The following is a 14,038-nucleotide window of genomic DNA, read 5'->3' on the forward strand; positions in this document are numbered from 1 at the left end:
TTCTTAGTATTTAGTATAATTAATTTGTAGATTACGTGCTTCAAATAGAATTCTATACTACTTTTTATCTATGGGTTGTTTAGTTATATACTACTTTTTATCTATAGGTTGTTTAGTTATATACTACTTTTTATCTATGGGTTATTTAGTTATATACTACTTTTTATCTATGGGTTCTATAGTTAGTTAGATAGTACTAATTCACTTTTACGTATATCGCCTTTTTCCCTTAGAACCTTTTATGATGTAGTCTATAATTATATTGATAAAGCTTTTACTTTTTATGTCAAACAAATGAAAGATACATTATGATATGATTTTCTTTAGGAACCCCCTAATTAGAGTTATATTTTTATTTTGAAAACTATACTTTTATATTGGGCTACGTTTTTTGACTTTATTTTAATTTATGGAAATTAATGGTACAGGTATTCACCAGATATATGATTGGGTGAGAGGTATGATAAACAATAATTCATTCATCAATCTTATCAGTCACGAAATTTTAATGAATATTAAAATTATACTTTTGACTTACTCCATTATGACTCATAATAACAACCTGTTTGTTTGTTGGTTGGTTCATTTTAACCCTTTAATATTGAGAAAAAAAGAAAGTATGAGGTATGATGTTCAGATAATATAATGATAAGTGTACCATATTCTTCTAAGAGAAAGTTTCTTCCCAGCTATTTTAAAAGATAATAGATTCGTTTCAAACTTTATCAAGTGATTAAACAATCATATAAATTAATAAACAGATTGTCTTTTACTATACACACAGTCTTTTAGAAGATCAAATTGAAACAAAGTTATAACGAAAGAATTTTTAAGAAAGTTTTGATATGTAATTAAAGTTGAGCATTTGATGTTATAGGTACCAGGTTTAAGTCCGAATATAAATATAAACTCTGGACTCCAAGTACATTCAGCTTATGAGTTCTAAATATTATGAAACGTGTATCACGGTTTTCACTTATTCTGAATCAAAATGATCTTCCTAAAATATTGCGGAGGATAACTCCATGGTATAAGATGGTAAAAATATTTGTAGATATATAAGTTGATTTCAATATAAGGTGAATTTTTACAGGAATGAATTTACTTTTTGACAGTTCATACCCGTTACCAGGGAGGCCGGTGGCTGAACACTATTGACATTTCTTACGTACAGATAGATAGTATTTAGTTCCCTAACTGTCGTCGACTCTCAAAAGAACCAGATTATATTGTTTAAAGACTACTTTGTATACATACTTTGACTGATATTACGAATATTTTATGGTGAAATTGAAATGGGGATTTGTTTGCATTAGTTATTTTAACTAGATGACATATGTTAAATAAGCAAACTATCAGGAGTTTAATGTTTTTCAGACATTTAGCAATGCTTTCATACACTCATATATATATACGTTCGATTGTCGCAATTGGTATGAAAATGCATGAACAATAATAATCGGAGACCATGGACTGATATTTGCAGAAGGAATAGTCAAGATTGAGACAATTGATTGATAGTTTACAAATTAACTGTTTACTGTATGGTTGTCATATTTTACTGAGATATTCTGTAATTTTGTGCTCAAATACATTCAATTGTCCCCACCCGTGTTCTTGTTCACTGCAATAGATGTATGCCGTATTCTGTGTTAATCAAGTAGCGAACATAACAGCTTAATTTTCGATGTATTAGTTATAAATACCCCCTTGGTCAACAGCACTTAATTTTATTAACGGATATGTAACCTATGAAGAGACTTACAGCTATTTCTTTTGCATATTCATGTTTATCTTTATGATTACTATTTCGTACAAGATATGTTCTAAACATCTGAAAAACAATCTCATTTCGAGATCATTTGTATGCCTTAATGAAAGTAGTAATTAACTCAACTATCCTAATTCTTGATAACTCAGTTGAATGATTCATAATAATGAAATGTCAAATAAAACTTCAAATTAAATATCCTATTTATTCTAATATAAATTTTTATTTGACAGTTATCTGACTTATGTAATAAATTGGATTATGAATATTTTATAACTTCTAAATAATGAATTTACTATTTGTCAAATCATAATACATGACATGAATAACAATTCTGGCAAATTATATCCCATTCACTATAACTGTCTAACTAACTTTTCTCAGTTAGTTACTAAACTGAAATAAACAAAAAAGCTACCTAAATGAGAAGATAATTATGATCAGTTAATAAAAAGTTGTACATAAGATAAAGTGATTCAATTCACAGATTGTTGGCATTATTCCATAGTTATGTGTAATCCAACTGTGTAAACATAAATTTGAAAAAAAGACAAGATATTTTATGTAACATTTTGAATGTCACGCAAATATCTTTTATGCCTAGATTTTACGTAATGTGAAAGTTGAATTAGTTTTCTTTCTGAAACTTTTACTTTTTTTAGGTTTTTAAATTCTTTTGATAGATAACTGATGTTATCAGAAGGGGTTTTGAGGAGAAGCAGTGACTAGTGGAGTTCAAACCATGTCTGTTGTGAGATAGGAACTCACTGAAGAAAATTGGTGAACGGTTGCTCGACTTCGTGGATTGGTTGGAGCTAGACATTAACACTGTTGGATGACGGCCGGTTCAGAGGTTCGAATCTCGTGAGGCGAGGTCATGGATGCGCACTGCTGAGGAGTCCCATGATAAGACGAAACGGCCGTCCAGTGCTTCCAGGTTTTCCATGCTGGTCTAGCTTCAATTGACTCACGCTTCCAACTATGAAGATAACTGATGGTTTATAAAAATAACTTAATAGTTTTAAGATATTACAGATTTTAATGGAAAACATTACAGTTATCAACGAAAGTGGATTGTTAGAATGACTAACATTTGTTTATTCGTATCGAGACTTCATCATCTGCTGTCGATGCATCCATTTTGATTGAGTCGGTTTGTATTGAAATTTCATTGATAAGAGTGAATCGTCATTGATTCAGAAAATGAAAGGAGCAAATCATTTTAAATTCATAACGTTGTTTATTATTATTTATGTACAGTATTTACGAAAACTTGAACTGATGGAGAAAACTCCTATTCAATATGAATGATTGTAACTCATGATTGTTAACATTAATGTTGTACCCTGCACAATCATTTAATCATTTTAGTCTTAACAACTGAAGGATAAATTTAATAGTAGTGTTATCAGTTTTGAATGTCAGTGGATCAACCGAAACAATAGTCGAAACACTTTCGTTGGTGTTTTGAATTCTCAAGGATTAATTAGTTATGTTTTGATATAGATATACATAATTTTTTTGAATTTTTTCATCATAACCGTTTGCCAACATTTTATGGGAACAAATTTAAAGTATCAGGGTATACCAGCGACTGGGTTATTCTGCGGAACATGACACTATAATGATTTCTAACGTATAAACACTGTTATTTTTGATGATAGTTATTAACCCCCACCTTTATGCCTTTAAATATTTACACGTTTATATTATGTTTCCATTACGTTATAACTGATTAATCTTAACCTTTAACCTATTTATATAATTCACTTTGTGTAATTAAAGATGTACATAAATTGTGTTGTTTAAATGAAAACTATCTAAATCGGTACGTTACTAAATAGTCAAGCGCATATATGATAAAAGACCAATCACAATAAAATTTGTCATTATTTTGTGATTTCTAGTTTTTTTCTCTTTAGTTATAAATGATTAAAACTAATCTGCAAGGAGACTGGAATTACCTTTTGCTTTAATTTTTTTCAGAGTGGGTTGTCCCATTCCTTCTACAAAAAAGTATATAAAAACACTCGTAGCACTGCAAGTATGACACATATTTAGAGAACATATATTCTTCTTACACTGCTCAAGGAAGAGATTAGTTATTATTATTATGCATACTAACTCTGCTTGTAGCTCTTCTAAAGTGACTGTCGGTCTCAAGCACGGAAAAAGTGGGAAGGTTAGGCATGAGGTCAGTAACCTTATCACGTAAAAAAACAACATTGATAAAAACACACTAACCAGAATAAACAATTTAAACCGTCTAAACTCTGTTATCTGATTTGAAGAATTTTCGTTTAGAAGAATTATGATTCCTCATAGTAAAAGTCGAGATTCCCAGAAAGTCATGAGACCGATGCCCTTCTTAATATTCAGGGCAATAGTTAATATAGATGCATGGGATATGCGTGCAATATTGGAGACAGGGATGATTAATCAAATGGCTACGGAAATAAGGAGATACAACATGGTAGTGCTCGAAATCAATGAAACATATTGGACTCAAGCTGGACAGAAAGGGTTAGATTCAGGAGGGATGCTGCTGTACTCTGGCCACGAAGAAGGAAATGCTTAAAACGCACAGACAGTTGCTCTGAAGCTGTTCAAAAGGCGTGTAATGAATTTGTAGTATGTGAATGTCATGGTCTCAGAATCGTCAAGGCATTATTCAAAACAAAGAACGAGGGGATCAAAATGAATGTCAATCAGTGTTATACATCCACCAATGAAAGTGATCGAGAGGATTAAGACCAGATTTACGAAAGGCTGCAATCGATCATAGTGAAGTGCCCAGAAAAGTACATGACCATCATGATGGGACATACAATGCAGAAACCATCAAACCGCATCACGTGGCAAGCGCTTACTTGGAATCCTGAAAGGAAACGGAAAAAACAAAGACTAAGCAACACACTGTAGTGGCAATTGGAAGCAGACATCAGAAAAGTGAATAGCAACTGGAAAGGATTGCCCAGGACAAAGTTTGGTGGGAAGTGCTGGTGAGCGGCCTATGCTCCTGCACGAGGGGTAACAGGCGTAAGTATGTACTATGCATATTACTACAACAACACTGTACTATAAAATGCTTCTTCCTGTTTATGTATTCTCCAACATTATATTTTTCAAGCGGATAACGTCTTTATGATAGATGTCTGATCAAAATAATTGTTGTTTTGCGTGTTTTCAACTAATATACCCTCAATTTTTAAATTCTGTATCCGTTTTGCATCAACCTGATCATGTCTGTAAATTTCTGCTTAATACGTAGTTATTTTCAGAATATACACCATTATTAGTAATCTTTGTAGAAAATTTATATTTTTTGTACGGGATCATTTGGGGGATCAGTAGAATGAAACATTTACCAAACGCTCTCTTATTCTCAATAGTCTTTTTAACTGTTGCCGGTTTGTGATGATAACCGGTTTCAAACTGTACAAATGTTTGCATGAAAACATTGGTGCTTTCTATAAATATGTAAAATGAACTTTTTGAAATGAAATAACTGACCAGTATTTCGTGATTTTCAACGGTTGTTAAACCAAATTTAATTCAAGATATAAACTGGAAAAATCATTTATAAATTTAGTATAGAAAATCAAGCAGTCAAAATTTGGAAAAAAGTAAATAATCCAATCAACAAAGTTGGAGAAATATGTATGTATGTATTCTTTTTCGGTTTAACAGTTAGAACTAATTGATTGAAAACCATGAACCTAGGTTGAGTACTAGTTTGAATACATCAGTAAAGAGTACTTGTAATCTTAAAGGGACCTGATGCTTGCAAAGTGGTTTGTATTCGCATCATCTTTCTTACTTTCTCAGTAGTCTATATAGCTGATTATTTGACCACAAAAATAAATTCAAGGTATAATATTAGTTCGTAGACCCTATCACTATACTTATCATTTGGTTAAGAGTATATGTTTTGATATCTTCCAGGTACTGATATATTGCTGTTATAAACTCCATTATCCATATAAAATTTGAACTTTTGTTTAATCCAAATTAAAGACATAAAAGCAATCGCAACTTAATAAACATAAACATGGTGAATGAACGCTGAAGAAGACTCGCGGCTGAGGTGAGTGCTTTTATTGGTAATAAGTTCACAGAGCTGAATAGTTTACTTGAGTTGTAACTGTATTCTACACATTGTCAGTGTCTATTTCCTTTTCAGAACAATAATGATAACTCCCCCAATTGAATCCTATGGTCTGGAGAACTCAACAACACCGGAAGACCTATAATGCATTTTAAACCTCCATCTATCGGTTTATAGTTCCGGTTACTAAATCGTTTTAAGTTAGAAATAATTTTTATCTGTTACTTTTAAGTGTACCGTATGTCAATTAACGTTTTCCCCTGCATCTCTCTCTTCTAAAGTATCAAAAACAAACTTTCCTCCACATTTCCCTAAATAACAAAGTACCTCAGGGGTAAATGCAAGACTACTAACAATTAGACGTTCTAAACTAACGTCTGTTTAGGTGTTCCTACTAATAATGACATGAAACAAATGAACCGATATAATACAGTGTTAATACAATAATTTGACCTCTAACAAAGTCACATTTAAAGAAGGTCACACTTAAAGACAAAGAAATTCACAACTCCTAAAGAGGAGAATTGTATAGTAATAGATGACCTCAAAAGACAAGATAAATTAAAGACAAGGCATAATATAACTAAATAACATTTTCATTTATCTCAACAACGATCATTATGATAACATGTCAAACGATAAATGAAATGAGTAATAGTCTGTGCCTTTTTAACAATAAAGAAAAATTAGTCAGTATACAAAATATGAAATTAAAATATATATTCAGTGAATTATTCAAGAAAACAGAGATCCGATGAAATCTTATTGTTATGTGAAGTCACTAAGTTACCAGAAGGTATAAAGAAGTGGGCGGAAAAAATGGGATTGCAGCTAGGTGTATGTCATTATCTATTTCCGACATATTTTTGACGCGTTCTATCAAATTTATTATGAAAATAAAACATACGAATGTTCGTCCTGTTATTTCCTACAGATGATTAGTTTTTTTATCTTTGCTGTAGTTTGATGAGAGATACCTAGACAAGATGGAAAGATAATGTTTAAAGAAATTTTAGATATTATAAGTATACAATTTCTCGTAGATAATTGAAATATCTGCTAATTATCTTGTAAACCTAACAGTTTATTCATAAATTCTTTGCTGCTGCTTGAACATGCTTGAAAGTTAAATTTCGTGGTACTAAAAGGTCAACAAATGTAGAAAGATAGATATAGCTGATGAGTCCGAAGTAGAATAAGACGCTCATCTTGAATGCTACTGCAACACACACGATGAATATAGTGTGTTGTCCAAATCCTTTAAAATAATCAATTTGAGCAGGTCGGTCAGTTAATGATAATCTTTCTTTCATTGGCGTTTCGTTTTCTGTGTCGAATGGTTTCCTTGCCAAACTTATATTTTCTCTTCAGATCATACTAGCTCAGAGAACACAAAACTTTCAAAGGAATCCATATAAGCAGCGATTATTCCTAATCACTTAGAAGTCTCGTGAATCTTTCAAGATGTATAAATGAACTATAATTATGCATAGAGATTATATATATTTACACTAGTTGTTTTAGATACTATAATTCTATCAATAAAGAAATTTGTAGTATTCTTACAAGTTAACACGGCAACCAAGGGAGACTATCAGTTATTTTCACTCGGACTAACTCGATAGAAACACGTTATGAATCGTAATCATTTCAAAGCGTCCTGAACATATAAATCTTATTAAATAAATTATAATACATGAAGGTGCATACTACCATTGTAGTGAACAGAACACGACTGGGGACAATCGTATGTATTTAAGTCAAAATTACAGACTATCTCAGTAAATTCTGATAACAAAACAATGAACAGTTAATTTGCAAATTAACAACCAATAGTCTCAATCTTCACTGTTTCTTCTTTCATTCCATTGTTCGTGCATTTTCCTACCGATTGCGCTTCGTTTCAGTTCTTTCCTCATCGGTCTTCTGCCAAAATACATTCTATGTCTGACCAACACCATATACTACTTATATGGATATAAGTAGACCACACCACACCATGTTGTAATATTACGGACTAGATTTTCATACATTCAGAAATAGTATTAATCAGTTGGGATGCCAAATTATGGATGAAAACGTTCTCCTTCAGTGTGATTGGTATTTTTATACAAATCAAGGTAATCAAATTCTTTATTTATCTTGCGATATCATTGATTATCTTCCAAAATAAATAATAGCAGTCAACCAGCAATAAGTAATTTAATAAAGATTACCGTTTACTAATTACATTACTTAACTAAATTTAATAAGTAAATCATGAAGTAATTACCTTTTTCTGAGGGTCGTCACTTTGGTTTGAAAATGTTACTTCATACCCTCTTAAAATATTACAACGATAATAAGAAAGACCTACCTGTAAATTATTAACCTATTTTAAAGAATAGTAGTATAATGATGTAAAGTAACAATTCCATTTATTTATTTGAACACATAAATATTGGTACAAAGGGAAACCAGATATATATGAGCCACACAAATCTCATTTGATTTGTGTGACGGCTGGAGCCTTTGAACTAAAGGTCTGATCCAAAAGACAGTGGAGCATAGTAAAGAGATGCAGTCCCATGGTAACCGCTGACCAACGACTGATTCACACGCCATTTGTTACCTCAGGATACTGGAACCCATGTGCACCATTGGTTTGGAATGAGGGTTTTCCAACTCCCCTAGGTGAGCTTTCCGTGTCCACCAACCCGGTTAAAGCGCCGAACATTCGCTTTTTGTCCTCTCGACTTCATAAACAACACCGGTGCCACGAGAAGGCAATGAGTAGGACTTCCCTGGTAGAGGCTATATACGCGTGGCCATGTGAGAGCATTTGGAGAGGGAGAGCGGACTCTCCCCACTCTTGGCCGTATCAGGGAATTCGGGGCGATGAAAAGCGCAGATTATAAAAAGTAAAAAACTGATATGTCGATACCTACCTAGTAAAACTCAGTGATAGAATTATGACGTCTCAGCATTTTAAAAACGAAAATCAATTTTCTTTTTATTCTAAGTTGATATTTCGTGTTTAGTGAGGTTTTGGAAGTTAAAAGAAAGTAACAACAAACATTGTCCAGATGAAAATTCCACTATAAACAATTTTCTGATGATTAATAATCTTTTACTCAGTTTATTTTATGATTATAACTAACAAAAACACTTTAGTTATTCCATATAAAAACAAACATTAATTAAAACATCTGAACAATGAAATTCATACCTCATAGTAAAACAACATTTAAAACATTAATATTGTAATATTCCCTAACCACTTTTCATGTAAAAAGCCTATCAGCAAAATCTATTATAAACCATATGACTATGGGAATAAGTCTCATCAACGATTTAACATATAATACTTAATTCTATTTCCCAGTTGGTGACTAAATCATATTTAATTATTACGTATAAAGATCTATTATATCGAGTAAAGAAATTTACTTACAAATTGACTTCATTTCCATAAACTGTACAACTATATTTACGTGAAATAATTACTATATGGTGACAAATTTATTTGTTTACTAATATGTATGTTTACAGTAATAGATTAAATTCACAGCTTGTAATTAATGTTAATAAAGAAAAGAAATTAACAAATGATTCATTAAACCGATTATTAAAAAAGAAACTAGTGTAAAGTGATGATGATGAGATAGGAACTCACTGAAGAAAATTGGTGAACGGTTGTCCAAACTTCATGGATTTGTTGAAGTTAGACATAAACACCATAGGATGCCAGCTCAGTGGCCTAGAGGTTAAGTGCTCTGGCGCGAGACTGGTAGGTCCTGGGTTTGAATCTCACGAGGCGGGATCGTGGATGCGCACTGCTTAGGAGTCCCATAATAGGACGAAACGGCCGTTCAGTACTTCCAGGTTTTCGATGGTGGTCTAGCTTCAATTGACTAATGCTTTCAACCATGAAAATACTGAAATCTCCACAAAACCCCTTCTGATTAGAATCAAACGATCCGATAAGTGTAGAGGATGAACATCCATCATCCTCTATTGCCAAACACACAATCGAAATAGGTCATAAGATTGATCTTAACTCGGCTTTTGTGGTGTTGTATAAAAGTGTTAAAGGGCGTATTGAAGCCTTAGCCATACGAAAATTCAAACCCCCCTTGTGTATTCAAAAACAGTCTGTTCTCACCTTAAACCTAACCTGGTAATATTAACTTATTAGCCAGAGTGATAAGGGGTCAAATTGTTTTCACATTATCATTAGTATTATTATTATGCTTGTCTACTCTTACTCCCCATTTCCAGTCTACTTGACCTTTTATTTTTATATATAAATGTTCTTAACAAGTATATGTGTGATCAGATTGTTCGAAATGTATTGCGCTAATATATCACATAGTTATAGAAGGGGTTTTGTGGAGATATCACATAGTTCTGATAATCTTCGTGTTTTTATTACACTATCGAAATTGATCAAAGGGACTAATTGCTTCAAAATATGAATAATTAATTGAGGGGAAACTAATAGTTGGTATACGCAATATACACAGGAGACATAAATTCAGAAGGAAATGCGGGATATGATATACTATAAAAATAGTTTACCATTGCTATACACACATATTTTGCTCCCTGAATAAAAGAGACAAGTGTAATTGGTTCTTCGTATTAGGTTTTATTTAACGAATAATATCAAAGAAAGGATCGGCTGTTTTATCATTATGATTAACTGTATGTTACAAAATAAATGTTTTCATAGTTCTACGCTCCTCACCAAGTTAAGCTAGAAGGTGCTGTCTGATGAATTTGTACAGTCTATGTAGTTAGTTTTACAGGTGGATAAAGTACATACAGATTAAATTTGATGATTTAGACAATCCACCCTTAATTCAGAATGAGGAAATTTAGTATTCAAAATTTAATAATCAGCCTTCATATATCCTATTTCTTTTGAATGTTAGGGTTTAGCCTTACAGTTTTTTTAAAATTAAAATATTGGATTCCCTTAAAAATTTCTCGAAAGATCCAAAATTTTCACTTATCTTTGAACTTGTTTTTCTAAATAATACTAAACATATTATTCAGAAACGGAAACGTAACACCGTCCAAACTTTCTATAAATGTTCAGTACATTCAATGGATTCGTTTTTAAAGTAATTATTTTCAGTACACAGTTTGAAAATTTGGTGAATGGTAAGTTCTAGTAAAGACTAGGATTATGGTTCACTTTTTATCTATCCTTCTTATCATCTTAAAATCGAAATAAATCCAATTTCAGAACTTTTTACATCATGAAAAATGGTTATATTTTGTTTTACTATAAAATAGGTTTGTATATTTGAATGGATGTATATTTTGAGCTAAGACTGACATTATCTTCAATGTCGTGGAACCAAGAAATATTTCTTTAATATTTGAATTAAAACAGATTTAACTTAAGAGAACTTACGAATTTCAAACGATCTGACAAGGGTGCACAAAACACAAGCTGTGGTAATTCAAAAATGATCATCAATTAACGAAATGAAAGTTTCGAGTGTTATACAAGAGTGTTACACTGTTGCAAATTGTATGTTTTTAAAATTTGCTACTTAGTTTAGTATATTAAAACTGTGATAAACACTACAAATTGAAGACTACGTCTCTGAGTGAAGTTGTTCACTTAGCTTTTATTTACCAAAATTAAGATTTCTTTACCCACTAGTACCACTTGCATTTTATCACGAAGAAAACTGAAGGATTGTAGTAGTTCAGAGTTATTAATATGACAATTAGCTGATATGAGACTCTAGTTATCTGTTAATTGCCTTACTTTCCATGTAATTATTTCCGTGATGTTTTTATGTTAACTTACTTAAGGATACAGATCAAACTACTAACAAACTACTACTTCCAATTGCCTAACGACAGAACTAAATATAATTTTCTTTTCTTAACGGAACCGAAAAGTTATTTAGTTGACTGAAATTCCATTTATTAATTTTTCTGTTTGAAAAATAAAGATAAATGATACAAAAATGGAAGCACTTTAAAAATAAGGCAAAAATGAATGTGTGAAGAAATCAATATTTTGCAGTGAACAATAAAAGAAATAAACCAGAATGTATTACTCTTTTAAGTAGTAGATGTTATGTTTCATGCAATTAGTCCCCTTTATTAATTTAAATAAAGCCAAAACAAATATTGATGCAGAATAATATGAATAAATTCTATTTCGTGGTTTCTCATCAGCTGATTACAACCAAATATGTATTGGAATTTTAGCATTGAGATAATAAATAGTGTGGAACAATTGACATAAGTGAATCTAAAAGATCGAAATGACAAAAGGTTATCAACGATATATATATATATATATATATATATATGCAAAAAAGGTCAAAGGTTATTAGGTGTTAGAATCAAAGAAGCATAAAGGATGGGTGGTGTAATAGTTGAGTGGAGTTCAGAGACAGATAAGATCAAATGTGTGATAATTTTAGAGGTGATGAAGGATTCATGGAATTAAAAATAAATAGGATTGTCGATGTTAACTAGTTTTTGATGAATTCAATAATTAGAATAAAATCATTACATACTCGCAAGTTCAATTTTACTAGACATAGGTAAGATAGATAAGATGTATGTTCCACTGAAACTTTAGGTTTTTGATATTGTATGGTTCTCTAAACTCACTGATTTGATTGTGAAGCCTTTAACACTATTCTCAACATCAACAGTGCCCTTGTCAAAATGAAGCAAGCTTTTTAAAGTTGCTTTCAATATGTTAGATCAATCTGTTCTGATGATTAAGGTGATTGTCTTTGAAGTTTTCATGTATCTAAGTACTACGTTTGACCGTCTTATTCATCCAACCTGATTGACCTTCTTTACATAAAGTAATAGATTAGATATATGTCAATATATTTATCGACTGTAGATTGATCGAGATACCATAGTAATAGTTCTTCAGGACTTTAAAAATTCCTTGATCTAGAATTTTGATGCTTTCTTAGGTGAAAACATACCCATTATTTGTCTGTTTGCATTGACATGTGACGTAAATATTTACTTATCTGCATATATTTTGCTGTCGTTTGGAAGAATGACAGGTTCACCCAAAAAGGTACTAACACTGTACAACGTAACATAACAAAATTTGGCAACAATGAATAATCAAGTTACGCTAATACAACTGCAAAAAATCTTAGACTGAGAATACAAGATTTTGGGCAGTGTAAAAAAAACATGCAAATGAAGCGAAAACTGACTATTAGTCATGTTAATTATGACTAGTAGTTTTGGCATAAGTAATTATTTTTAACATCGTCATTCAACCAACCGAAACAAATATCTAATACTATAAAACCACGATACTGTGAAGCCCAGTCAAATTAGGAGAAAAAACACATTCATTTCACTATTTATTGACATTTATGAATAATTAAGGATGTATGTTTGTCATAGGGCGGTATCTATTAGATAACATGTTGAAAAATAGTTACATCTACCTACGTTTGCACACAACTTCAAATTTAAAATATGTAGCCCAAATTCGAGTACATAACCTTGTACTTCGTAAACAACAAGCTTCAATAGACAAATGGATACCTTTTCATAATAGACAACGATGCTTAAGGAAGCTGCTTGATCTAACATAAAAAATCATATTTGTAATGTAACCTACAAAAACCCACCATTCAGATCATTATTTTTCTGCCAAATTATTTCAGAGATATCACTTCAACCAACTGAATCAAATCACATAACTATTCAGCATTCTACAGATAAGTACAAACAATTTATCCATTAAGAGAAATATTTTAAAAATGACAATCAATCAAGTGGAAACAGTTAATATAATTTGACAATGGAAAAATAGTGTGACATTTGAAAAAAATCATTGATATAATAAATCGTTTTTACGAAAATAGGGAATAGTTTTCATGAATGAAAGAAATGTCGAAAAGTTTATTTTTGCGTCAACAATAAGATTATATATATATATATATTCTTCCTATCGGTTAAGTGCTCTGGCGCGAGATTGGTAGGTTCTGGGTTCGAATCTTACGAGGCGAGGTCGTGGACGCGCACTGCTGAGGAGTCCCATAATAAAACGAAACGGCCTTCCAGTGTTTCCAGGTTTTCCTTGGTGGTCTAGCTTCAATTGACTTATGCTTTCAACTATGCAAATACTAAATCTCCACAAAAACCCCTTCTGATAA

The sequence above is a fragment of the Schistosoma mansoni genome, chromosome 1 (assembly GCF_000237925.1).
Source record: "Schistosoma mansoni strain Puerto Rico chromosome 1, complete genome".
Lineage (NCBI taxonomy): Eukaryota > Metazoa > Platyhelminthes > Trematoda > Strigeidida > Schistosomatidae > Schistosoma > Schistosoma mansoni.